This window comes from Columba livia, chromosome 1 (assembly GCF_036013475.1).
Source record: "Columba livia isolate bColLiv1 breed racing homer chromosome 1, bColLiv1.pat.W.v2, whole genome shotgun sequence".
NCBI classification, from domain to species: domain Eukaryota; kingdom Metazoa; phylum Chordata; class Aves; order Columbiformes; family Columbidae; genus Columba; species Columba livia.
Window position 1 is genome coordinate 94,222,866 of NC_088602.1, and position 27,429 is coordinate 94,250,294.

A 27,429-nucleotide genomic window follows, 5' to 3' on the forward strand; every position below is an offset into this window, starting at 1 on the left:
CCATGTGCTTGGACCTTAAACATGGATTTTAGCAAGAGATATCCTTTTGCAACTTTATGTCCATGAGCATGTTCCGGCTGAGAGATAAGCTGATCAGTTTCTTTCCTGTAACTACAACTTCAGACACCTTCAAGCTACTCAGGGTCCATGCTTCTTTGGGGAGAGAAACAAGATGCTCTCAGGGGCTCTGCTACTGAATGTGGAACCTATTTTCCACCGCTGAAAACAGATTCAATGCAGTGGGAAGTGCAACAGAAATTGGACAAAGAGCCTGGAAAAGGAGTCTGGTAGATGATATCAGGACTTAGCAGCCACAGAGGTTGCCTAGGTAAGTGTACTTGGACTGGAAGCAGGCATGAGAAGTGAGGGGAGGTTACTAGGGATCCTTGATGGAACAAGTCATGGGATTGCAATGCAAACCATTAATATTACAGTAAAAATACTGAAATCTTCCAGACATAGAGTTTCCTGTGACATAAAAGAAATGAAAACACTGCAAATTGTAGCATTGTGATGTAGAACATTGAACTATCTGAAGCTTTGTATGCGGGCTAAACTATTTCAGCTGCCACTGAAGTTTGTTGTCTGTCTGAATCATCTCACGCTGCTCTGAAATCATTGTTTCTTGGTCACTAGATGCCTCTACATTGTTATTCAGTCTTCCCATATTGTAATGGCACATGTCAAAATGTCTTGCACAGCCTTACCAAGATATTAACTTTGTTTTTAATTCAGTGATTTGACCATGACTTGAAAGTAGAGGTCCACTCAGTTTTCTGCACATAGGTGAACTGAAAATTACAATGAGGCTTTTACAATTTAACTCTCTGCCCCCACCAAACTTTTTTTGAAAGTGTTCCTTCTCTTGCTTTCTAACATTATACTCACTGAATACTAAGCCTCAGCAAGATCGATCTGGTCAGTCATTACAACAATTTATATTTTGCCACTGAATCCCATGGAGGTAAATACAAAAAAACTGACTAAATTGGGTCTTCTTGCAATGGTCTAGTCAATTTTAATTGTAGCAAATAAAAACTTTCTTATTCACCATTTGTGTCTTGCTTTGTAATAGCATCTCTATCTATGAACTTGCAGTTTTAGATAGTTAATGTATTTGTTTCCTTTTTATTTAGTTGACATGAGCTGACATAGGGATTCTGTTATGCTTGTAAGTGATGTTTTTGAGAGTGTGTTCACTTGTGTCAGGTAAAACATAGAGTAAGATAACAATTGTATATGAGGATGCTGAAGATTTGTGACCCCAAGTTCCACTGTGAAGTACTTCTGTAATCCATGTAGGAGTCAGCAATGTGTCAGGAGGAACTCTCCTACATAGATGTTCAGAAAACTGATTTCAGAATAAACAAGTTACCCTCAGCCTATTCATTTTCATAAAGCTTTTACAATATTGAAAGATGATCTCTGAAAAGAGAGGAAGATTATTGTCTCCTGTTATAGAGATCTGACTCCAGTACCATACATTACTTGTTTAAGAACCAGATTAAATTATCAATGTCCAAAACAAATTTTAAATTTAAATTATAAATCAACAAGAAAAAAAAGCAGATTAGATTATTGAAATCTTAGAGCAGTGCTACTCTGACAGAAATTAATGGAAAATGGAAAATCACACAGAATGATTAAAACACCCTGATGGATTCACAAAACAGAAGCAAAGAATATTAAATTAGTTTCATAAAATATTAAATTAAGCTTCTAAATTAAAAATACTCAGGTGACAGATATGCTTACCTCTGTATTACATTATTATTGTCTTTTAATGTTAATCAATTTTATCTTGTCAACTGTATTAAATCCTGCCACGGGTAAAGAATTTCTCAGGACACATGCAAAGTTTGTTTGTTCATTAATTTTTTAAAGAATCTATCACAGCTTGACCTTAAACTGGAATGTGTTAGGGATGGGTGGATCCAGAGCTGTCTGGCAGGTCTAGCAACAGAGTCTGCCCTGCTGCTGGAAATCTCATGCAGAGGCTCTGAAGGTAAGGACATATGCTGGAGGACATACATTAGCACAGTTAATGCCATTTACCGCCTTGCTAACTTTTCAAGATAAATAACCCCAGTGAAAATTATGATGAAGACTCTGCTTATGAGGATGGATGTCTGCATTCAAATTATTTTTTTTCCTACTTTTTGTGTCCTTAACTGTTTAGATTTTGGGTTCTCCAGGACAGGTAGTGTTTCTGGAAACTAGCAGAACAAGGTTACTTTTTTGAACTGAAGTTTCTAGGCATTAGTACAAATATGTGATGACAACAACAATGATGACTTCAGTACCATAGCAACAAAAGCAGTGATGACGTCAGTCATGACCATGACCGTACCACTACCGCTGCTTCTAAAGGCAAGAAATTTAAGAGAAGTGAAGAGCTGCTGGAAGAAATGAAGGAAAAGGAGGCAGCCTGGCTGAGAGTTTGCTTATGAGATTACCTACAGACCGAGAACAAGGAGAGGATAGGAGAGAGACATCCAGGATCTGTTTCCAAATTGTATTTATGCATGCTCATCTGAATTGCTGGACAGAATATTATAACAATCCCTATTTAAAACAAAATGTGTCCTGGTAGTTCTGTCAATGTGAATGGTGCAGAGTGGACATAATTTTCATGTAATATGTTACATCAAATATTAAACCTGTGGCATCTAAGCAGAGAATGATTTAGTTGCCAAAGTGTAGACGTGTAATGCAGTTTGAGACACAGCAGGGATACCTGAAGAATCCACATGAGGCCAGCAGAAGAGATACAGGAGCTGTGAGAGAGGCAGAGACCTTCTGGAGAGGCACTTAGACAGGACATTACAGGCAATCTCAGCTGGCACTGGAGATGTAGGTTAACCAGGTGTTCCCACTCCAGGTACCTAGTGGAGTCCGGCTCTTTAGGCTACCCATGGGGAGAGCTGCAGGTGGTCATTCAGCCAATCTGTCTGATACGTTTGTTTGAGGATGGGATGAGTTGCCTTATGGCAGTGTCTTGCTTTCTGTTATCTTTGGAGGGAATGTGAGGAAGGACCCTAACATCTAGACATTAAATGAGTTAGACGATACCCTCCTGAAGAAGCTACCCAGGCTTAGCCGCAGAACTGGACTACGAACTGGCTGGCTGAAGGAAAGAAGCCAGAGAGTCGTGGTCAATGGGGCAGAGTCCAGTTGGAGGCCTGTGTCTAGTGGAGTGCCTCAAGGGTCGGTGCTGGGGCCAGTACTGCTCAATACATTCATCAATGACTTGGATGAGGGACTAGAGTGTACTATCAGCAAGTTTGCTGATGACACCAAGCTGGGAGCAGTGGCTGACACGCCAGAAGGCTGTGCTGCCATCCAGCGTGACCTGGACAGGATAGAGAGCTGGGCGGGGAAAAATTTAATGAAATATAACAAGGGCAAATGTAGAGTCTTGCATTTGGGCAGGAACAACCCCAGGTTCCAGTATAAGTTGGGGAATGATCCATTAGAGAGCAGTGTAGGGGAGTGGGACCTGGGGATCCTGGTGGACAGCAGGATGACCATGAGTCAGCACTGTGCCCTTATGGCCAAGAGGGCTATTGGCATCCTGGGGCGTATTAGAAGAGGGATGGTTAGTAGGTCAAGAGAGGTTCTCCTTCCCCTCTACTCTGCCCTGGTGAGACCACACCTGGAATATTGTGTCCAGTTCTGGGCTCCTCAGTTCAAGAAGGACAGGGAACTGCTGGAGAGAGTCCAGCGTAGGGCAACCAAGATGATTAAGGGAGTGGAGCACCTCCCTTATGAGGAAAGACTGAGGGAGCTGGGTCTCTTTAGTTTGTAGAAGAGGAGACTGAGGGGTGACCTTATTAATGTTTATAAATATACAAAGGGTGAGTGTCATGAGGATGGAGCCAGACTCTTCTTGGTGACAAACAATGGTAGGACAAGGGGTAATGGGTTTGAGCTGGAACGTAAGAGGTTCCACTTAAACTTGAGAAGAAATTTCTTCTCAGTGAGGGTAACAGAGCATTGGAACAGGCTGCCCAGGGAGGTTGTGGATTCTCCTACTTTGGAGACATTCAAAACCTGCCTGGACACGTTCCTGTGTAGCGTCATCTAGGTGTTCCTGCTCCAGCAGGGGGATTGGACTAGATGATCTTTCCAGGTCCCTTCCCATCCCTAACATCTATAATTCTATGAACCCACCAGGGTACTCTTGTTTGAGAGTGTCAAGGAAACATTTAAGAATGTCCGCTGTGAAAAGTCATATAATGGAGAAAATACTGAGAAGCTGTTCTGTAGCAACAGCCTTTTGTTTTTAATATGAAATTTTCAAACAAGAATATTCTTGAAGACTTCCCCAGCTGGTCAGTCTTTAAAGACAGTAAAGTGGGATTAGAAAAAAATTTGTGGTGTATTGCAATTATTGCATTATATACTAGCAAGCAAGAAAACATTAGCTATGTAGACTAAAGAAATAGGATGACACGAATGGAAAAAATAATGTGGGGACTTTATCCGCTGTGCAGATACACTGAGAAACCTATCGTTACCTTTGAGGTATATTTATTCAGGTAGATCCTTTGAGGCTAATTCAATTTGACACCAGTGAAGAACTGAGCCCACCAGTTCCAGAAATTACTCACTGTTTATATTTTCTACCAGAATGAAAATATGTCTGTTCTGATAAGGTCTTTGTGTTTGCAAAAGCTGCATACTTCCTATATTGTTTTAGTAAAGGGAGAGTTTCCTCATGAAGGAACTACCCGAAGGTTATCAAAGATATGCTATATCTTCTCTACAGCCCATTTTCTATCCACTCTTGTTGCAAAAGCTCTTAAATTAGAATGGTTTCTTTTATCAGCACAGATTGGATGTGTCATGGAACAGCCAAATCCCAGCTAGGTGGTCCCAGCATGGAGCATTTATGCAGTTCTTCATAAGCAGGTGAGATTTGGATCTGCATGGACTCAATACCTGCCATGTCAGCATCCATTTTTGGAGAACAAGATTTCCTGAATCACAGTGAGTGTATTGCTGCTTCACAACAGCTAATGAGAGAACTGTGATTAGCACTGAATCTAGTTCATCCTTTGATGATGTCTGGTTGCACTGGATGTCAACTTTTTCAATTAATGGAAACAGTATTTATGGCAACCTACATGCACAAAAATGTATTCTATTGGAGTTGCTTTGATAATGGATGTATTTTTATTTAGGCTGATTTAGTCTTGGTCAATACAGAGGAAATATGCCTAGAACAATGGAAAACATTTTAGCAAACTATTCTTCTAGTAGAACCTCCATGCCTTTGTGTATACTTTGGAAAACACACACAGCTAGGTTTTTTATCATACTTTAAAACTGTAAATTTTGAATGTTCTTTGTATTGTAGCTGTTCGATTAGATTTGTAGTAGAATTGCAGCTTTGATATAAATTGTTTTGCTGCTTAGTTTTATGCTTACCATGAAAAGCCAGTGAATAAAACATCCTTAAAAAAGAAATTGATAAACATTGTCCATGTCATATCCATCTGGTAACATTTTCTAATATTAATAACCTTGGCAAGTCATGAGAGCTAAGCAAACTGCACTTTTTAATTTGGAAATGTGTTTTGAATTTAGTGAGATTCTTAAATCACACCAGTATTTTTGAAAATCCCATGTATGCAAGCTTAAAAGCCTAATTTTAGATTTGTCATTTTGAAGATGATAGTCTGTGTATATTAAAAAGTCTAGTCACTCTCTTACTCTATTGAAAGCCTAATTATTTCAGTATCTCACGGTGTTTGTAGGCCAACAGCCTTAGTTGTAATATTCTGGTTTTAGCCCGTAATAGTATTGTGACATTACCATGCCAGATTTTGCTGGTAGTGGCATTAAAGTAAAAATATAGGCTTGTTACATAACCATTTTAGTCTAAAGTCACAATGGCTCTACGTGACCCAGGTGAGTGATGAAAACAGAACAAAGTCCTAAGTTGTTTTGCATTTCAAGATGCTGCTCTTAGCAGGGGCTGCAAGGCAGGACTACAGGGCAGCAAGCAAGGCAAAACAGCCTCCTTTTGACATTTGCCAGTGCTTTGTGGCAACTCATCCTTCTTTGGACTTACTGTATGACCAAGATCTCCTTACTCTGGTTTGTGGACTGCAGAGCTTCCTGTTCTGGAGAGGGGCACATAAATGTGCTGGAGACAATGAGGTAGGTTGAAAAAGTAAGTGGGCTGGAGAACAAGGAGACATAGCTGTTAAATTTATTCTGGGAAGTTCTGGAGATGCAGAGCTTTTAGTGCAGGAGGTTTGGGAAGGAACTCTCCAAATGTCTTATTTTGTAAAGACATTTTGGAGGATCTTTTTCCTCTTTCCCATTTTGATTTTTGTTGTTATTGTTGCAGGTTTCGTGTGAGCCTCGGGTACACATGTTGCACACTTGGAGGAATTAGTTACTACAGACATTGTACCCAACCTTCAGCCCCTTACTACAATCAAGATGCTGAACAACATAAAAGGAAGTGAGGAAAACATCCTGGTGCTGATGTGTTTCAAAATGTTATAAAAGCCTAAGCGGGGAAAAGAAACAAAAAGAGTAATTGGTCATGGTTTCTAAATGGACAATTTCAACTACTCAAGGAAGGTGCGCATCTCAGAGTTAGCACATTCAAGTCTAGAAAATCTGTCAGGGTGCAGCAAGAGCTGACTGCTCCTGAAGGGCCAAAGTGATCCTATTATCAGCCATTCCCTCTCCAAGGAGCACTATCCCACAGGGCCTTGAGCTCAGCAGGCAGAGCTGAGGGGCGACGAGGTCCATTGACTACTCCTAATGCAGTAAGGGGATGAACCAGGGCCCATCCTGTGACTCCAGAAGGTTAATGAGGACAGGGCCAGAGTCAGAGACAAGCCTGGAGACAAAGTGATGATGCGAGACCAAAGTTCATCCAGGGCCAGAGACAGAGTGATGAGCTGCAACGTCTGTCCTAGGGATCCAACCAGGAGATGAACTACTATAGCATAGGGCTGAGGTCCACCCAAGAGGCAGGGACTGGAGGACTAACTACGGCGTTACTGGTGCAGTCAATGATTTTTCCAAGCTGAGATAAAATGGGGCTCCTGGGCCAGTGGGTGTGAGTCCTGCTAAGGCTGGCTGTCAGGCCTGCTGGGATACTCAGGTCCATGACAATGTCCATGGATAATGGAGAATTCATATCACAGTGTGACTCTGTGCATAACTGATAAGCTAATTTTATTTTTTCACTCTTTGTTCTTTTATTGTTGAATTTTCTTGGCAGCTCTTCCACCCTCTGATTTGACTAAATTTGAATGTTGTTGATCTATGCTGCAAAAGAGTGATTAGTGCTTAATGGTTGTCAGACATCACTCTGTACATTTATCAGACAATCTATTTAAAATCCAAAGAAGCTGTTGGAGACAAACAAGCAGAATTACCATGTAAAGAAAGTAGAGTTAATTAATCTCAAACATTTTGAGTGTATCAAGATAAGAATTTGCAGCACCCGAAGATGGAAACAATTAGTTTTTTTTTCAAATTTCCCAGGACTGAACACTCCCCTGAATGAAGCCCTGTTGGTTGAGGTAGAGTCTGAAGATGCTGCTGGCCCTATGAATGAGACTTTTGTAATATCATCGTTACTATAATAATACAGTTTTGTATTCATTTTCATTCTGTTCCAAGCCTTTTGGTTACTTTCAAATACTTCTTGCAAATGTTATCTTTCTCAGGACTAAGTGTGAGGAAAAGGAGTATTATTCCGTCTGCCTGTCCATGTTTCAGTGACAGTAGGATTCTCAGAAAAGGCCAGACTCGGCCTTTTGTAAGTATCCTGAAATTAGGATCCCACAGAACACTTGTTGTTTCTAAAAGCACTGAAACAATTTGGAATGATGAAATGGGCTACAGTTTGAGAACAGCACACTCTGAGTTTTGATGTGAATTCATTTGACTTAATAGAGAGCAAAGAAGCTGAATTGACATAAGGCTGGAAGAAAGATGGTGGGATGGCTCTCTTTGGCATCCAAATAGATGGATGACAAATCTGGAGGTGGTGCCAAAATGGAAAGACAGAGATATGCCTTGTGGGATGTAATGTCTTTTTGCCTTTTTGGTTACTCACATGGAAGACCCTCTTTTGATGCCAGTCTAGTGGTGTTACTTTTCTTTATGGAACATGATAGAAACACCGTCACAGAAAGCTGATCAACTGGAACAAGGATACTGTAAATTTTTACTAGATTGGAAGTACTGTTTATCCTGTTCAGTGCTAGTGGAATACAATGTGAACTTTGCAATGAGTTTAGTAAGAAATTAAGAATGACCAAGATGCTGAAAAAAACACCCTCCCCCTCAAAAAAAAAGCAACAACAGAACAACCAAACCCCACAACCAAAAGAACAAATCAAAATTTGTCTAGTGGAAAACACATACGAGCAGGAAGTCTGAGTAGCCTGCATGCTGGCTGTTGAACCTCTAACTGGCTGTATTTCCCCATAGACAGGATCAAACTGCTCATTTTCGATGTGCTAAGTAATTTTTCTCTTCACAGGCAAAAATCACAGAGATATCTCAAAAAAACTTATCTGTGCTAACTCCCTCTGTTTTCTTTCCTTCTATTTTCTTTCTCCTTGCAAGGATTTTTTTTTTTTTTTTTTTTAACTTGATGTAATCATAGAGACTGTGATCACAGTGATCTGTTTTCCAGTTCAGAAATAGGAAAAGTGTAACAGGGTTCCCCCCCTCTTCTTGCTGGTAGCAGTACCACAAAGTGAATGGTTGTCTCCTTTCCCCATTTCCAGGCTTTAACTAGCACTTGTATTCTGGGTCTCAGTTTGGTGTTTACCTCATTTGCCCCACACTTGAGACAGTCATGGCTCAAGTCCAGCAGTAGTTTCATTTTTGTTTCCTGCTTAGAACAAATGGACATAAACTATGCCAATTCTAGTTTGATGAGCTCTAGATAGCAACCCAATAACCTAGAGGTGCAGAGTCAGCAAAATCCACAAGCCTCACACAAGCAGAGCTTTGAGAACAGCCCAATACCTTAAATTGTATCAACTTAATAACCTGATACCACAATTCATCTTTATTTGTGTGATGCAGAATTGATGAGTTTCGCATCATAATTTATTTCTGAGTTTATTTTTGTTTGCCTGTGTGTGAGAGGGGATTTCTACTGTCACTGTCACTTTTTTTTTTTTCTTTTTTCTTTTTTTTTCCCCGTTATAAGTCTCTTTTTTTTTTTCAGCTGAGGAACTGTCATGACAGAGGCTGGCAATAAGTTTTTACATTCTTGACTCCTGTTGACCTAAAGTTGCAGTTTCAGACATATCACGGTATCGTGCTCTATGGTGTAAAAGAGAGGGTTGCATCTTCTACTTTACAATCCTCTTTCATTTTTCTCACATCTCCTATAAATCGAAGTGCTCTTTTTCTTCCTGGTTTCTTTCTTAATTTACAACAGTTCTTTATAAATACGCAAAAAGAAAAATGTTTACTCAGAATTTCAGCTTTTGACAGAATTTCTGTACTGTGTTTTGGCAGTTTTTATCATAGACCAAATCCATCATATACCCCCTCACCTTCAAATCTGAAAATCTGCATTCATATTCTTGTTAGGTTCTGCTGTACTGCATACAGGAATATTGGCAGGATGAGAGATACTTATTTGAGGTTGTCAGTGAATGTGAGAACCTTTCCAAGGAAGCCTTGGGGGAAGGGAACTTGTTCTTAAATTTGTAATTTCTGGTGAGTGGTTTAAACTAGTTTTATTAATAACTGCAGACTTTTAATAAGATGACAGCTGGTAGAATAACTTAATGGACAAGCTTGAAAGCTTTTTTTTTTTCTTCTTCTTCTACCAGAAACAAACTGTTCAAACTGCAAATAAACACTAGTGGGTACAGAATCACACATTTTTGAGATGTTAATGTGGGCTTTGCAATTTGCATATTCAATTAGGAATGGCTAAGTAGGCATTTTAGCTGTTGCGATTTGCTCGGTGCTGCAGTCCTGAAATACCTTGGACAGCTCAGGATTTCACACATCGCTTCCCACTGCACGGCCAGTACCGTGAAGACAAACTGGCTCAGCTGAGGACTGGATATGTTTCTAATTTCCAAAACTTCACTGCAGGTTGGTGTTTAGTGGTTTATTTACCCCTGAAGCAGATGGAAATCTCCTGATTTCATAGGTAGAGAAAGCTGAGTAGAGTCTGTATAAAGGTTCAGGCTCAATTTCATGGGCTAACTGAAAAAATAAAACTGCATTCTGATATAATGAAATAAAATAAACAGTGCTCTTCAAATTGAATGGCCTGCTGTGCTTTCTAATGAGATAGTTCAGTAGAACCTACAAAAGTTTAAAATCACATGCAATAAACGAACATGAGTCTTAATCTTCTTCCTCTCTGGGACACTAATTTAGCAAAGGATTTAAGCATGTGTTTACCTCTATGCCTGTTAAGCACTTGCAACACTGGAGTTGGTGGGACTGAACTTTGTTTAAAAAACTAAGCATGAGTTTTGATAAAAAGAGTTGAGTTGCCTTACTGAGGCCATGGGCAATCCAGAGCTGAGAATCAGTGCAGCAGATAGGGCCTGATGATAATCAAAACTGGCTCAAAATGTTATGTTTTGAGTATATCAGCCAAATAATTGTGTTTTTCTCAAACTGATGTAAAAAATAAGAACACTGATTGAAGCTGAAAATGGAAAAGAAAGGGTGTATATCCACTGGTATTCAGTGGTGTTGGCAGAGTCCTCAAGTGTGCTCCATGAAGTTGGTGGAATAGAATCCAGAGTGGCTAATGAGCATGGACTTGGTCCTCAATCAGCAAGTGCAAAAACCAGGTGAAATGCCTGCATTTCAGATGCAATGCCTTAATCACCCAACCACCAATATTCAGTATAACCAGTGTTCACTGAATGCCCAGGCTGACAGATTGCATGACATAAGACTGTAGTTCCTACCACTAGCAACAAAAGGATGAACAGCCAATGTTCTGCTTGGAGAAAAAGCACTTGTCATTCAGTGGGAGTCCCGGACTCAGGCTGGGGGGGTGGGGAGGTATCAGACACAGTGTCCTCTTCCGGAAATTAAACTGTCTAATAGTGTAACTCATAAAGGGCATCTGCTTCCACCATGCAACAGTCCAAAAGAGAACTCAGCATCTTTAATTGCAAGGCTTACCCTGTGGGATCACTGAATCATCTTACAAGAAAGTGCAGACTCTGCACTGTCAATCTAGGTTTACTGAACTTCCCTCTGAAGGCTTTTAGAAACACCTGACACTTTGTTTTTCCAAGATCATATAAGCATCTAATTTAGATAGTCTGAATCACCCTGCTGGGGTGAGAAGCCTAAATTTTAGGTGCTGCAATGCTACACTTAGGTGTACAAAAGGAGAAGTCTGAATACATTAATATAACATGCGAGTTAGACACAAAACACTATCAGGTTCTCAATTACAGTGTGAAGTTAATTTCAGGCTTCCATCACTTCACACTAATTAGCGGAAATTAAATTTCATTGTTGTCAACTGGGGAGAGCAGTGCAAAATATGCCAGTTCAAGATTTGTTTGCATATCTGTTCTACAAAAGATCACGCAAGACATAGACTTGACTGTAGAGACTGGCCAGAAACTTTCCAAGTGTTACAGCAAATGTATGAGGAGATGAATACAGCCTTAGCTTAATTTGAACTTCCTGATATCTAAATACCGTCTGTGGCTCCTTGATTTGTATGACAGTCATTTTCATCTTATTCTGTACAGGACAACCAGAGAAAAATCCTCAGCTGATGTTCAGTGTCACTGCACAACAGTGGAAACTTGCAGATTTATGATGTGATATGTCTTAGGTTGCCCATGAGGAATGATGAGGTGGTGTCTCACCTAACCTCAGTGGAGCTGGAGAAGTTGTGTGGGTTTTGTTCTTTCTTTTTTTCTTTTTTTCTCTTTTTTTCTTTTTTTTAACCCGGTTAAGTCGCCAGTATATGTTTTAATCATTTAGTTTAACTGTATTCCTGTGCGTATATATAAAGACTGTGGTTACCCAGTGCATATCCCTATCACTTCAAGCAGCTAGAGTACTGCAAACTCTGAAATAGAAGTGTGTTATTTTATCCTTGCCTAGGGAACACTAGAGCTGGTTGTGACGAATATGCTATCCAAAAGAAAAGTAAGTATGCACAAAAGAAGCAGGAAACAGTCTCTAAGCTTGGAGGCTACAGCTCTTTTTTGTGTGAGAGGATTTTTTATTTTTCAGGTGGTTATTTCCTCACATGAATGAAGAGACCACACAGGTGTCTCAGTGAGACAAACAGTACCAGAAAGACCAGAGAGACTTTGTCCAAACCTCAGAAATCATGTATATGCTTAGTGTCCTCAGGCAGAAGTGGTCTGAGATGAGATGAGCTGTATCAGCTGGGCTGAGCATTTCCCAGAAGTTGTGCCAAGCAGAGCGGGAGTTACTGTGTTCAGAGACAGCAAAGAAGTGTGCTGGCTAAAAGACTGAGCTGATGGCAGATATGCCAGGCAGTGGATGGCCTTGGGTTCTGTTAGGAACCCACCACTGAGCAAGACTTTGTTGAGGTCTTGTTCTGAACTTCTCTCTGCAGAACAAGTTAAGCAGAGTTCCTATCACCTCGTGTGCACATTAGACGTACACACACACATGTGCAGTGTTTACAGTCTCTCTTTTGCTTTACTTTAGTGATCAATGCTTTGATGGGGAGAATTAGGTGGAGAGCAAAGCAGTACAGAGGTTTGTGCTAATACATTAGTTCATTTTAGAGAGCTTTGATTTTTTGAACCCTGGTATCTCTGATTGAAAAAGAATAATTTACGAAACAAGGGAAATCTGGGCCAGGTATTAACTATTACTAGCAGACAAATGCACAAGGATAAATGAAGGAAGCTACACAGAGGAGGATCAATTTGTGTGAGGACCATTCTTTTTGCACATGATATTTTTGTCTCTATTACGGAATCTTAACCTTCCTCCTTATATTCTACCTTCTGGGGACAAAAGTGGAGAAGGTGATAGAAAACAAGGCTAACATAGAATAGTCTGTGATAAGTGAGCTTAGTGAGGACTTGAATATAACAACCAATATGCAAGCCGCAGTCTGCACTGACTGTAAAAGCTACAGCTGCAAAATCCTATGTGTATAGAGCTAGCTGGTGCGAGGGGGCAGGATGAGGCCAGTGAGGGACTTCTCTGGTGCTGACTCACTTGGTGAGGCTGTGGAGAAGTTGTGCTGTGCTGGGGAGATGGGCCTGCCAGGGACGGAGCAGCTGATGCCCCAGCACACTGCATCCCCATGCATGCCGGGGGTCTGCAGCCCCTGGCTCCGTGCGCATTGCCTCTGGATGTGGACTGTAACATCACCCCCTCACCCACTCTGTGCTCAGGGTCACTTCCAGGGATGTTGGCTGTGGGGAAGTGGGGCACAGGGAGATGGAGGGCAAGACATGGTTACAAATAACCGTGACTCAGTCATTTAGTACTGCAAGGCAGGACTTAGCTTCTACTCCCTCTGCCTTCAAACAGTGAGCAAAACTGATAAACATCCCACTTGCTGCATTTGTGTTAGTTCCAAAATGCAGCTTCTTCAACAGCCGGAGAGAAGGCTAGCATGCTGCCTGCCTCCTTTTTCTCTCCTGGCATTTTACTTTGTGCTGTTTTTTTCAGCTGGCCTTGGTTTCTCCAAGACAGTCCTGTCACTGTTCAGTGTATCATCTGTAATGAACTGCAATGTCTCTGTCCTTGTATTGGAAATGATAGTTTGAGGGAAGCAGAACTTATACCTGAAAGTGGCTTTTTTGTTTTTTTTTCTTTTTTCCTGATTATATCTGCAGTCTAGTTAATATTATAAAAATAACAATAGTGATGATGGTGTTAATGACAATAACAAGCCTCCCTGCAAAGTACACCTTGCTTTGGATAGGACAGTGATTTTTAAGGTATTTTGTTGCTGGTCTCTGCTTTTCTTGAAAGCTGTGGGATGCAGTATTGATGTGAAAATTTCATTGCATGTTATTAAGGGAAAAGTGAGTTATGGCAGTGACAATTAAGAGAGCCTGAAAATGTGTCTATTAAACTCTATTTTACACTTCACATTTGGGTGAACAGCTCTCAAGGGCTCCATCTGAGCAAAGTAATTAAATTTGTGTCTGAGTTTAAGGTTGTGCTTTAAGTTATAAACTTAAAAGAAGGCATGTGCTTAACAGATTTGGTCATTTGCCATTCAGAAGAAACTTGATTTGAATTATTTGAACCTGAAGTTTCATCCTTTGCATTTTCTTAGTTTGTTTTTATTAGCCTGCTCTGTTCAAGTCCTTACACCATCCCTCAGTACCACAGTACTTGGATGCTTTCTTTGGTTCATTCTGACTCTCTTCTTTGTATAGTACTTCGGTAACAAATGGTTAAACAAATGATTTTTAAAGGTCTGTGTTGCTGTCAGTTCATGGTTATGAATGACAGATGGAAGAAATTTGCTACATCTTCAACCTTATGAAGGAAATGCCGTTGAGCTGGAGGAGCAGAATTTCTTATCAAAAGCTTCACCTGCACTTCACAGGCTAACTTAGAGATGCTGAATGCAGATGACTGATCATCGCTTTACAGAGGGGACCAAGAGTCATTTGACCAGCATTGCAATGGGATGCCAGTGGAGAAAGCCCAGGGCAGGTTGGGTATGCCCAAAGTAGCCTGTCAGGAGAGGATATGCAGCATGCTGGGGATGCACAAAACCCTCTTGCTCAAGTGCTGGGGCAGTAGTAGAGATGGACAGACACAAAGCCTTTGTCCCCAGGTTACGCCATTATTTAGACAAGCGAGGCAATGCCTGCTCACTTATGGACTCTGTTCAACAAGGAGCCTGGAAATAGTTTGTTGTGAAAAGGCATCCCCATCCATTCTTTTTGTCCTGCAAACAGTAGGGAGCTCTTACAAGGCTGCATGATCCAGAGGGGTGTGTTCCTACAGTAGCCCTGGTTTTCTCACCATGCTCTCTGTGCCATGGAAACCTCTAATGCCCTGTTCTCAGGGCACTGGGGGCTCTTCCCCCACTGGCTCCCATATGGTGTTTTTATCTTTGAAGGAAAGTACTTCTCACTAGTACTTCATTGTGGTAGTGAACATGAACATCACCAGACAATAATATCTTCTATCATTTTATAAGGCATTGGGAAAATAAGCTTTAGCGGAAGTTCAGTGTGTTCATTCTTAACATATTGTACTAAGTCCAAAAGTAGTCTGCCAAGAGGAGTAATTCTATCACTTCATTTTACAATCACGGCAATATTTTTATAGCACTTAATTAAAAAACACGTCCAATATACTGGTTGTCCAGTATTTCATTTTCAGGTTTTGCTTGCCTAGAAGCCAGTGAGGAGGCAGTTCTATCTGGTGAGCTGGATGTCTCTTGCCTTCTTGAGCATGGTCAGTTTGGATAGAGGCATGAGAATTTGCAGTGTCGTGTTTGTTTCATTAACATGTGAACAAAGATGTGATTATTTCTTCTTCAGCTTAACATTGTTTTGATGTTCCTTGCAATTATTGCCTTGAAACTGGGTTGTTTTGGCTTTATGGTGGGATCTCATTGCCCAGAGAGTTAGGGGACCATCCCTAGAAATCACGAGTGTGTGGATCCTGTGGCTCCAAACCAGTTTTGCACAGAAGGTGCAAAGAGGCTGTGATCAGTCTGACAGTCTTCAGAGTGCAGTGGTGATACTAGAGAGGCTGTGTAACAACCTCAGTAGCTATCAAGTACATTTGTTCCCTTTGCAACTCTTCCTATGGTCCTACAAAAAAAATTGACCGTGTATGAGGGACAGATTGCAGACTGAACTCTGAAGCATGCTCTTGTTGTAATGTCTGCCTAGCTAAAACTTACCAGAAGATTACTTTTCATCTTCTGTGTTTCTTGGCTAAGGGCCTTTCATAGCATGACGTTTTGATGGGTAATATATTTGGGTAGGCATGATACAAAGGGCAGGTTTTGTGAGGTTTACTTTGAATTGAAAACACGTAAGGTTTTTGGTCTTGTTTGTTCTGCTATATTAGTAAACCCATAAGGTTCTAAATCAAGCGTGAAACAATTGAGCTTTAAAGTTACAATTAAATGATCACTTTATCTGTCTTTTCTGTGGCATGATCCATGAAAGCCTCTATTTGATAAACAGTACAACTGTTAATAATATAATGAATATAAATAGAAGTGAGAAGAATGACAGGACAATGTTTTCTTGCATGCTAATGAGCACGGACTGTATGAGTAAATGGGTTACTTAGGAGCGGGTGAGAGTGAAATGAAACCTTCTCCACACACATGACATCTAAACTTTAAAACCTGCAAAGATATAAATGACACTTAGTCGCTGACTGTGCCAATGGCCTGTGGATGGTCATGTGCTAGCAGAAGACATGCTGTCACAGCTGATTCATGTCTGTTTTTGCTGGCCCAGAGTCTATAATGCACATTATAAATCAGGATCTGATGATGTGTTAGACTGATGAAGGAACTGTGCTGTCAAGTATATTTGGACAGAGCTGGATAGAAGCACATAGAAAGCCAAAACCTGTTTTTGTGCAGAGGTATAAATGTGGAGTTATCTAAAATGGGAAACTGATGGAAGAGCTCCAGGTTTACACCAGAGCAGCTAGGAGCATAACGTGTCCCAGAAACATTTTGAACAGTGGCTCGCCCTTTCTTATGGATGGGGGGGAAGACAGTAATGGGGGCTAGGTGGCAGCCAAAGAAATGCAAGCTTATTTAGATTATTATGTGTATTGCTAGAAACATTTCCACCTGGGATACACTCTTAACTGCATTTTCCTAGATGGTCAGAAGATGAGGGAAAGGGTGAAGACTGAATTTAAATATATTGGTGCCTTGGAAAAGATTGGCTTTCATTTTGGTTCAGATCTCACAGTTTTAAAAACTTCTTCTGGATCCTTGGGACAGGATTGTTATGGTCAAGGCATTAGATCACAAAGACTTCTTTAAGCTCTGTAAAACAATAAACGTAGCCACTGGGATCACTAGTATGAATATCAGTCTATCTCCTCAGAAAAAAAAAACCTAAAAAAAAGTGGATTAGCCTCAGAAGAGAAGGATATGTCCCAGACTCAGAAATCCAGACAGGGAGTTCACATTTCGCCATCTGACTGTCTAGGTAGTTACAGGGTTCTTGCCATCAAGGAATCAAAGCACCTACAGACATTTTTGCTGATTGACAGTGCTCTAAAATTAGGCTGTGCCCCAATCATTAGGAGCTATTTAAAAGTCAGACTTTCTGAGTGTTCTTTTCCTGGGTGCATAGGCTAAATTTGACACAACCGTTCCTTCAGCTTTTTTTTTGTGTGTGCTTATAACAATAATAACATTATAATGAGAAATATGAAAGTTGTTGCATCCACAGCAATTGCCAAAGAGCCAAGAACCAGCTGGTTGTCAGGGCAACGGCAAGAGCACGCTGAGCGATACCCGAGGAAAAGCTTGTGCTGAGTCTTCCTTTGCTTCTTTTTAATGGGTAGTTGATGCTCAAGTTAATTTTCAGGGGCTATTTAAAATATCTTGCTGATCTAATTGTCCAAAATTTTGGAAAGAGACATTAAATCTACAAATTTTTTTGTATATTACTTCCCTCCCCTTCACTGTATGAATATGAAATTGCATTAGCTATTGTTTTCACACTGTATCTTATTCTAAACATCAAAGAAGTCTTTTGCAAGTCTTCCTCTGGAAATCATTTCTTTAAGGCTCTCCTGTGGGCCTAGAGCTGGGCAAACCAAGTGCCATTTCCACTGAGCTGTTAGTCTCTGGTGTCAGCTGCCACGGCATTGTAGTCAGCTGTGTGGGAGCTGCAGGGGAAAGCCAGGGCTCTTGGTCTTGCCTGTTGGGAACAGAGAGGAAGAGGTGTGAGGGAGATCTCCAGGCCAGAAGCATGATGGCTGCAGGCAGCAGCAGAAGAGGCAGCAATTCCCTGCTTCTCAGCACTATGCCTCATGTAGCCCTGGGGAGCCTGGTCGGTGTGAAGGGAGCTTAAGTCATCATAAGGTGTCATGCATGTCAGAGCGGTGCAGTACCACTGGCTGACCAAGAAATTTGCCTCATCATGACTAGAAGGGGCTTAAATGAATGCTTACAACTGAAATGGCACTTATGATAGGGATAGAAACATGAAGCAGCCTTTGGCTGTTGTACAGCAATGTGGATGCTAATAGAAATGCTGTGCCTTTGAAGGCGAACTTATATTAAAGGTCGATGTCCTGTTCCAGGTAGTATTACCTGTTGACATATGTTGCTCAATATCTGGCAGTCTGTGACTGCCAGCTTTGTAATATTGCATTGCAATTTTGATATGCTGATAGCAGCAAGAAATTATACTATGCACGGCATCCAGCTCCCTGTGTGGGTTTTGGTCTGAGGGGCAGTAAGAATCCCAGAGACAGTAACCAGCCAGGTTCCCAATCACAAATACAGGACACACTGCTTTTTAACCTGTACGGCTGGTGCCCAAACCCCAGAGCAGCTCTATCTAGTGCTGTTGTTATGCCTAAGTGCTCTCAGTGTTGAGGTGGTGCATTATGAGAAGTGCTCTCCAGCTTCTCCTCCTGGAGGTCTCCTGAAGGATAGTACATTCTGCCATAGTGAGCCTCCTGCTTCAATTCCCTTCTCCACCTGGGCCTCAGGACTCCTGCTTTGTTTTCTGTTTCAACCTTAACTCTGCCTCTCTCTGTTTTGCTCTGGACTCCTGTTTAGGGGGGATCTAGTCACAGTGATCCTAATATCTGGCCCATTGTGGACCATAACACTTGTGTGTGGGCACACAGCAAGACAGAAGACCTGTGTTTCCTTTCCTGGTCTGAAAATAATACATCTGAAATGCAAACACACGCTTAGGAGAAAGTTGTTATTTAGAGTGTTTTTGAAAGATTTGGCTTTTTATGTCACCTTACCTTGTTTAAGAAATGTCTGGGCATGTTTTTAAGATATATTTTCTCCTCTCTTGCCCAGTTCTTCTCAATAGCAGTGTGAGTGGGAGTGTTGAATGGATTTGATCTCATTTTAGGGGGAGAGTGTTACATCTTTTAAAAGGGCTGGTTTCCTCCAGAAAGGTTAATCATTGAAGTTGAAGCAGTGCTAGTGAAAAACAAATTGTAAAGACTGACTGTAATTTTCATGAGGTGTATTAACAGATCTGGTGAAAGAAACTGTAGTCACGTTGCAGCTTTGGTGCTAATATTTGTTCTGTGACATGTCTGGAAAGCTGGTTGAAATGCACAATGTCATCTGTACTTGTAGTTTTAAATGGAGGTGGAAGTAGCCATTGAAACAAGGGTTGAAAATAGCCTTATGGTGATGTTTGCAGCAAACATGTTTTGAACAACCCCATGTCAAGCAACCTTAACACTTCTCACAATTAGACTATCTTTCTCATGTCCTCATAGCTAGATTCTTAAATTGTGTTTAAGTGTACATGATGGAAGGGGCTCCTAGCTTGTGCTTCACCTGTTGAGAATAAAATATTTCAGAAATCTATGACATTATCTTATGTAGTTTATGAATGTTAGAAATTGCTCTAGTAACCTTCCAACTTAGGTTTATTTTTTTTTAAATTATTATTTTTTAATTTATTTCTACCCATGACTCATGAGTGCTTGATGGGAGGTGGGAGTATGCAAGTACATTATTCCCCAAAGTTGATTTGTTCCAAAATAACTTACTGAGAAGAATCACTTGGCTTGACTCTGTCCTCTGCTTCCGTGCATGACTTCGGCAATTTAAAGGGACAGACTTCCTGGTAAGAGGGACCATTTGCATTAGGAAGGCCATTTTAGGGAAATGGAGTCCCATTTTTGCAAAGCCCTGATGCAGTTTTATATTGCACCAGATTCAGACTGATTTGTAGCATACAGAATTTTCCATCCCCTCTGCTGTGCTGATGGCAGCCCTATCAGAGGAAAAGAAATGGCCAGTTATTTACTATCAAAGTTAACAGCTAGACTGAATAAAGCATGTGTTAGGATTTCTCTGTCCCAGTGTTCGCAAAAAACCTGTCAGAAAAGGCAATGTTTTGTCAAAGGACTGGTTGTCACAAAAGCAATGAGATGGCAGACACAGTCTCTATGACTCAGCTGTCAAGGTGTTATCTTTTATGTATACAACAAATATTATTTGTGTAATGAAGATAATAAGCACATATCAGAAAGGCTGTATTTCTCCCAGAGATGAAGTAAAACAGTTATTACAACATACACCATGGAAGGTGGCTTCTGTAAAAATCCATGCACAGCAGAAACATTTCTTCTATGAGACCACACTTCTATGGCAGAGGAAATGACAACTGTGCTGGTTGTATCCAGGCTCTGAAGCCAGATCCAGCTGTAGAGGAGTTGTTAAAAAAACAGGTTATAGCCCAAGGAAATAGACCTGAAGGCATTTAAAAGGAGCAGGAAAAGGAGGAATGCCTATCTCTACACCATTAAATATCATGCTGTAGCTATTACTCTTCATCAATGGCATGAGTGACCTTCCCTGTCCCCATTGCAGATCGAATGTTTTTATACTAACAAGAGCACAGTGAAATCAGGAAACTGCCATGCTTACTGTGAAAAAGCACTGGCAGCCACTGCCCCTGAGAAAGGGGGAGGGTGGTGCTGGAGAACATCAAAGCCTCATGCTTTTGGCCACTCCTGCAGAATCCCTCAGCCTGGGAGAGGCACCATGGCTACTTGCACTGCAAAGAGAGATGAGCAGCATGACCTTCATGTCTGTCATAACATAGACCATGGACAAACCCAAACAGTCAATAACAAAAGCTTAGTAGAAAGGTATGTGTCGTGGCTGAGACGGACAAATGACATAGACCAAGTTCTTCCAGGATGAAAGTAGTAGATGCCATTTATTGCCACAAGTGAATTTTTATACAGTTTTACCAATTCACGTGTCTCTTCACTATTGGCTACAAGTTACAGCAGTAACATCTCATTGGCTAATTTTGCTATCATCCATGTTACTCTTCTACTCCCTTCTCTCTCATGGGTACATCCTTAACATCTCCGGATACTCCTTTACTCCCATCTTTCTCATGGGTAGGCCTTCATATCTTCAAGGCTAATTTCTGTTCCCATGCCCTCTGTCAGGGAATCCCCGGACCCACCGTAGTCCCCCACAGGTATGTCTCAAACCTGGGACATAGATGTCTCAACCAGCACTACTGAGAGATGTTTCTTTCCTGGCTCTGAAAGATAAATTAAAATGTTTTTTCTCTTGAGAACAAAGCAGAGCCATGATCATCCTTGCAAGTGATAGTCATGGGTGCGATGCCACTGCTCGTGGATAGGAAATGCAGCCAGGAAGCGGGAGCTATTTATGCTTTCCATATCCGCAGGGATTCAGTCTTTCAGCTCCTCCATTGGTGCCCTCCCAGGCTACAAGGTAGGTTAAGATGAAAGGAGTTCTTTCTTTGTTTGAAGCTATTCATCTTGGCAAAGGAGAACAACCAGCTTGGACCTGTGTGCTTGGGAGAGCTCAGTTTTGATGTGCACAAATATTATCTCTTTGGTGTGAATATACATATACAGCTTCCATTACCAGTGTCATTTCTGGTCTATTACTGTAGCACTCCAATATTGATGTGATAACGACATTTTATCCCTGGTAATTAAAATTTAAGCTATGTTGCCCCCGATTTAATGTTCTTTTTTAACACACTTTTTTTTTTTTTTTATATTTAGGAAGCACTCCATCAGTGGGTATGCCTGTTTTTAAGAGCAAATAATTTGTATTTTAATTTCTTTCTGTTTTAATTGTGTTTGTCATCAAAAGCAGCACACATAGATACGTGGGTTTATAGCTACCCACAGTGTTTGTTCTGTGCAGTAGTGCATGGCTTTGAACAAGTTAGATAAAAAGATAAGGATCCAAGCACATCAGATTGTACCTCACTGCACAGATAATGCCAATGGAGTGACCTGGACTTCTTCAGTATGTATTCAAGTATAGGACAAAAGACTGGAATATGGAACTTGAAATCAGGGTATCATTTGAAGTTTCACATTCTAGGCCACAAAACATGATAAATTTCACGTAAGAAGTCCTCAGGGAATTGGAAGATAATTTTTCTTTTTTTCTTTCAGAAAAGGTCTGCATAGAGCTGACTTGCTGTTATGAAGCTTGGCAACACATGGGGAAAGGGGATGAGTGTCTGAAGAAGTGTTTGTGAGCTAGCTGTGACTACACTGACTGACTGTTTCTCTAATACTAATAAATTTATCAGCCAGAAAGTCTCTGCCTGTCAGCTTCTGAGAAACTCTCATAAACAATTAAAAAGAGCTAACTAATAGCATCTTTTCCCAATTTCTGTCCTCCTTTGGCTTGTCCTGCCCAACAAGACCCCTTGTCATGCAGGGTGAGGCAAGAGGCAAACTGATGTTAATAAAACTGATCTCCTGCAGCTGTGGGCAGTGAGTCAACTTTGAGAATGGAGAGGGCGGGTGGAGGGGCAGTGTGCTAACAAAAGAGGAAACCATCCAGCTCTAGAGTCATCTGTTGGTGAGTATAAAGAAGGATTGAACCTTTCGTATGTTGCTGTCTATCAGTGATGGCTCTAACACAAACATCGTCTACATATGAAACAAAATACATGTATATACATGTTTGAGGGTGCAGCCTCAAAAATTTTTATTCCTGGAGACGATGTCAATAACCTCACATGGAAGAGTTAAGTCATGTGAAACAGCATTTTTTATAGATGTGGATAATTATAAGGTATAGATGTGGTGTACATAGGAAAGAAGTAGTGTACATTAGGGGAGGCTCAGCCCAAAGGGTGCGTGGCCTTCTCTTCTGTGCAGCAACAGAGTGGGTGTGCAGAAAGCTTACAGAAAATGTACACTGCATTTATACAGGCTAGAGACAAATAAAAAAAAAAGAGTAAGTTGGTGGAAAGTAGGCAGTGAAAGGATGAAAAAACACACCAAGGGTCAGCCTGGCTATTGCATGCAATAGTACCGCAGGAAGGAAGGGACCTCTTATTGATCTGAATCTGGGAACCAGCACAGCAAGGCAAGCAAAGTGTGATTCCCAGCACGGCCAGCAGCAGAAGACTTAGAGAAAGGCAACTTGTTTATTCGAATCTTTCTGTCTAAATGTATTGAACAGGCCTCTCTGGACAACGAGAAAACAGATCCAGATACTAGTGGTTGTGAACTGATAATTTTAATGAGTGAATGTTCCCTAGCAGCTTGATTAGCTGTCTTATAAGAGTGCAGTGGGTCTGGTGTTTTAGGAATACACTTTCTGGTGATACAAATAAACACATAGTTCAAGGACTTAGAATTTGTTCGTATCAGTACATTTTGTCTCATTCCATGAAGTAGGCCTGGGATTAAAAAAATGTACGGCAGACAGTGTTTCATTCTACTCAGAGTGTTTTCAGACTCCGAGCTCACTTACTTTGAAATAAACCAGCTGTGGTTTTATTGTAAAGCAGAATCCCACTACGGATGACTGATTGATTCACCTTTTAATCGGGATGCATGGAAGATTATTGTTTTTCAGTTCATTGCCAGGAACTGTTTTGGCACCTTAATAAATCTACCGAACAGCTTGGATAAGAGGTAAAGAGATGTTTTTGGTTTATCTTTTTATGACATCAGAATAGTTTATGCCTACTCCCTATGGCAAAATAATGCAATGCTGTGGGCTCATTTTAGCCATATTCTGCTCATTTTAAATGTCAGACTCATGAACTGTTAACATATTATACTAGTTCCATTCTAGTGATCCAAATCACAGAAAACTTGCTCAGCATTTTTCATTAGGGACGTGATTACAGAAGTTAATTCACTTACAGTCTGCAGGGCTATTCCTGCCTCTTTAAAAGTTAAAATGAGTGCACAGTCATAACCTCAGAAGAATCAAATATGATCATGAGTCTCCACTCCCACTCATTTCATAAGCCTGTCTCTTCAAAATATTCTTTACTCTCTATCAAAATGCTATTTCTTGTCTCGCTCTGTAGACATGGTTATTAGACATTTCATATATAATGCCTCATACATTTTCCCACTCACAGGGGTTTAAGCTGTCAGCTGGGGAGTTTGACTAGCAAGTAGAATAGATGAATCTAATGACATTAACACTATACTGACATACTAAAAAATGTATTAAATGTCTTAAGATGTAAAGCAATATCAAATACCTTAATGTGAGCTGAACAGAAACAGTCATTATATTTTAAAGCTATTGTTTTTATAAACCAAAAGACCTCTTATTTAGCGAATTAGGCTCTACAATGGTTTGCTGTACCTGGTGATTTCTTGTATTCAAAACATTCAAGCATCCTTTTTCTTCCAAGTCATTTACGTGAACTATCAGACTTCAGTTTCCTAGATGTGTTCAAATGAAGAATATTAGGTACTTGGCCTGAATTTTGGGTTGTTCACTGCTTCTCAAAAGTGGGACATTCTGGCTTGTATATTTAAATATTGATGTAAGAATTGAGCAGGTTGGAGCATTTCAGGTTTTGGAAGTGTTTTTGTCAAATGTGTGAAAAACTGGGACATTTTCGGGCATGTACTGCATTCAGAAATCACACGTGTTCATCAGCCTACGTATCTCCAGTCCAGAAAGGAATCTGGGGGATAGAAGACTAGGTAAAAGGGAAGATATCAAGAGAAAGATACATCTCTTCCTTCCAAAGTATTCCAAAGGAGGGGCTTAGGCTGTCACCTGGGAAAAGTAGTGTCTACTCTAGAGCATATACAGTAGAGGAGGAGGTTGACCTCCATTATTCTGCATCCCACAGCCACCAATTAGCAGGGCCTTCTCAGAGGACCTGCTCTCCATTCTGTTTCGCGAAAGACTTGAAGAAACCTGGTTTTACACTGCTGCAGAATGAGACTTCAACATGCACACAGTTCTCAAAGGAAGAACAAATATTTCCATGCCCAACTGTAGGTATCAGGATATTGCTAGACACTCAGGTTTTAAAGCTTTCCTTGAAGCAAATAAGCTAAAGCAAAGAAGCGATGGGACTTAGTTTTGCAAGTTGGTTGTCTTTTGCAAAGTGAGGGAGATTATTTTGGGGAAGCAAGTCCAAGTCAAAACCTAACTTGGTCCCTCTGGTTCACCCTGAAAAAAGCCTGACTTCCTCCAGTAGTTCCAGGAGACTAGACAGCAAGGATAGGTGCCTACAATTAGGTACAATGAACACCCCCCAACATATCTGTTTTTTCCCAGCGCACTGAGGATGGTATTTTAAGCTTTCCAGCAATATCAGATACCCTACAGAAATCTTCAAAATACATGCCATCGGTTTTGAGGTAGAATTTCATTTTAGTGAAGACCTCTCTTTATAAAAGGATAGTACCATATGGCCCAGCATATCAGATCTAAGCTATATAAACTTATATAAGCTTCTGCTGTCAATGAACACCACTAGCTAAAGAAAAACGTTTTGTTCTGAAACAATTTGCCTAAATACCTGACTGACACTAATTTTCTTAGAAATTATGATGATCATGGTTACTGAGGACCCCCATCTCTCAAGAACTTAGCTCATCTCTTAGTAAAAAGACAATTCTCTGAGTTCAGAAAACCCCAAATGAACAAATCTAAACTCCTGGGGGTGCATTTTTCTGAATTTGGCAGCAGCCGTTCCTCACTTATCATGAATAAGTAAGGAGGGAATTATTAGTCTGTGAATTAAATATAGGCATTAATCCATTATTTATCTCTTAAGCAGAAACTGGTGTTTTGTTACATTGAATTGATAATGATCATCACTGTATTTTATTACATCTAGTAAGTTCTATTTTCCTGATTAAAATGGAGATCCATTTTCTGACTCAACATAGTATTTTTCATGCTAATCCTGCTTTTTTTTTTTTTTGTTTTTGTCATCTCTTTGTTATGGAATATATAGCTAAAACAAAGCATGGAATGAATTCAAAGCCTGCAGGCCAAATAATCAAGCAGTACTGGGATGTTCCCTTGATCCTTTTTTTCATGCTGAGAGCTTTATAAAGGAACCTGTAGAAAAGAAGAATGATTTTACCCACCATTACCCCTTCTCCAGGACCCAACAGCAAACATACTTGATATCCATTGTGAGTTCGTCCTGCTCCATTTGATCACTCCAGTGGTTTAGCATGACACTGGCACATCCAGACATGCAGAGAGGGAGGAGGTCTTATGGCTCCCCCAGCACATGAATCATATTGAGGGTGTGTAATCACTGATGTCTGTGACTGTGAGCTTGTGGCAGAGGTGCTGTTGCTGGAGGTGACCTCAGCCCTTGCAAGCCTGTCTGAACATTGAAGAATCTGGAGAAGCAGGGATTGAGACAGGCACCTACCTACCCTTTCATCTATAGAAAATGAAGGCAAATATGGACACTGGTGAAAGTTGTGCAGCTGCTGCCTGAACTAGCTGAGGGCAGACTGGGCAGAAAAAGCTGGATAGAGCTCATGGGGGAGAGAAGGAGCAGTGATAGGAAAGCTTGGACAGGACAGAAGAGGCATTTGGTATGAGGGAGATGTTTGTATTCAAGGACTCCTGCTCTGCTAACATATGCACATTTTTTGATTTATTTTGCAGCTTGTTTCCCACAAATACATTTCAGGAGTCTCCAGAGCCTGAGACCTTGGCTGGAAGCTGATGCATCTCCTCTTGCCCTCTGTTTGATCCTGGTGACATCTGCCCAGCAATGCACTACAGCAGAGCTGTGCCCACACTGCTGAAGTCCCCCATCCAGCAGAACTCCTTCCATTGGAGAGTGTGATGGCAAAGACAGTACCTGAGGAGGGAGACAGGGAGGGCATTGGTGACTGCTGCCTGTCTCCCACTTGCATGCTTTGTGAAGCTAACCTCCCTACAATATCATTTTCTTTATTGTGTTACCACACTGAGAGGATGCAGCTATTTTGATAGGCAGATTCAGCCGGCAGAGAGTGCAGTGGCTCTGTGGAAAGTGAGCAGCTTGTGCCCTCTTGGTTTTTATGGTACAGGACTGCCAGCAATCTGATACCTATGTCCTCTCACTGCTGGGCACACACATAGCCAAATTTCCTTCCAAGGTCAGAGTCCACCTGCAAGTATGTTTCTGCTCTTTTGAAGCACATAGTTTTTTTCTCTTAAGTGTTTTTATGAATTGAGCATGCCCCAGATAATCAGTGTGTCCACTGAGCTTTTGAGCAGTGCTACCACTCTGGTTTCTATAGGTTTTTGTAGGACCTTTCAGGCTTTAACTTCTCTGTGTACACAGCATCCTTCTCATGGTTCCTCAAGAGGATTTGATAGAGGTGAGAAGTCATAAGTGGGTCTACATTGTATACTTTGGCTGCAAATCTTAGAACTCCTAACCTTCTCTTATGTCTGGATCACAAATACATGTGTACTACAAACAGCCAAGCCAAGACTTGCACAGCTGA

At 40.9% G+C, this 27,429-nt stretch overlaps 1 long non-coding RNA gene across 1 annotated transcript in view; it reads right to left on the reverse strand.

Annotated features, from left to right (window-relative positions):
* LOC135579789 (uncharacterized) overlaps positions 1-26,306 on the reverse strand; it is a 63,676-nt gene extending 37,370 nt beyond the window's left edge. Inside the window, exon 1 of the long non-coding RNA XR_010473567.1 lies at positions 26,095-26,306. This is a non-coding gene — a long non-coding RNA (uncharacterized LOC135579789). The remainder of the gene's footprint in view (positions 1-26,094) is intronic.
* Between the last annotated feature and the right edge of the window lie 1,123 nt (positions 26,307-27,429).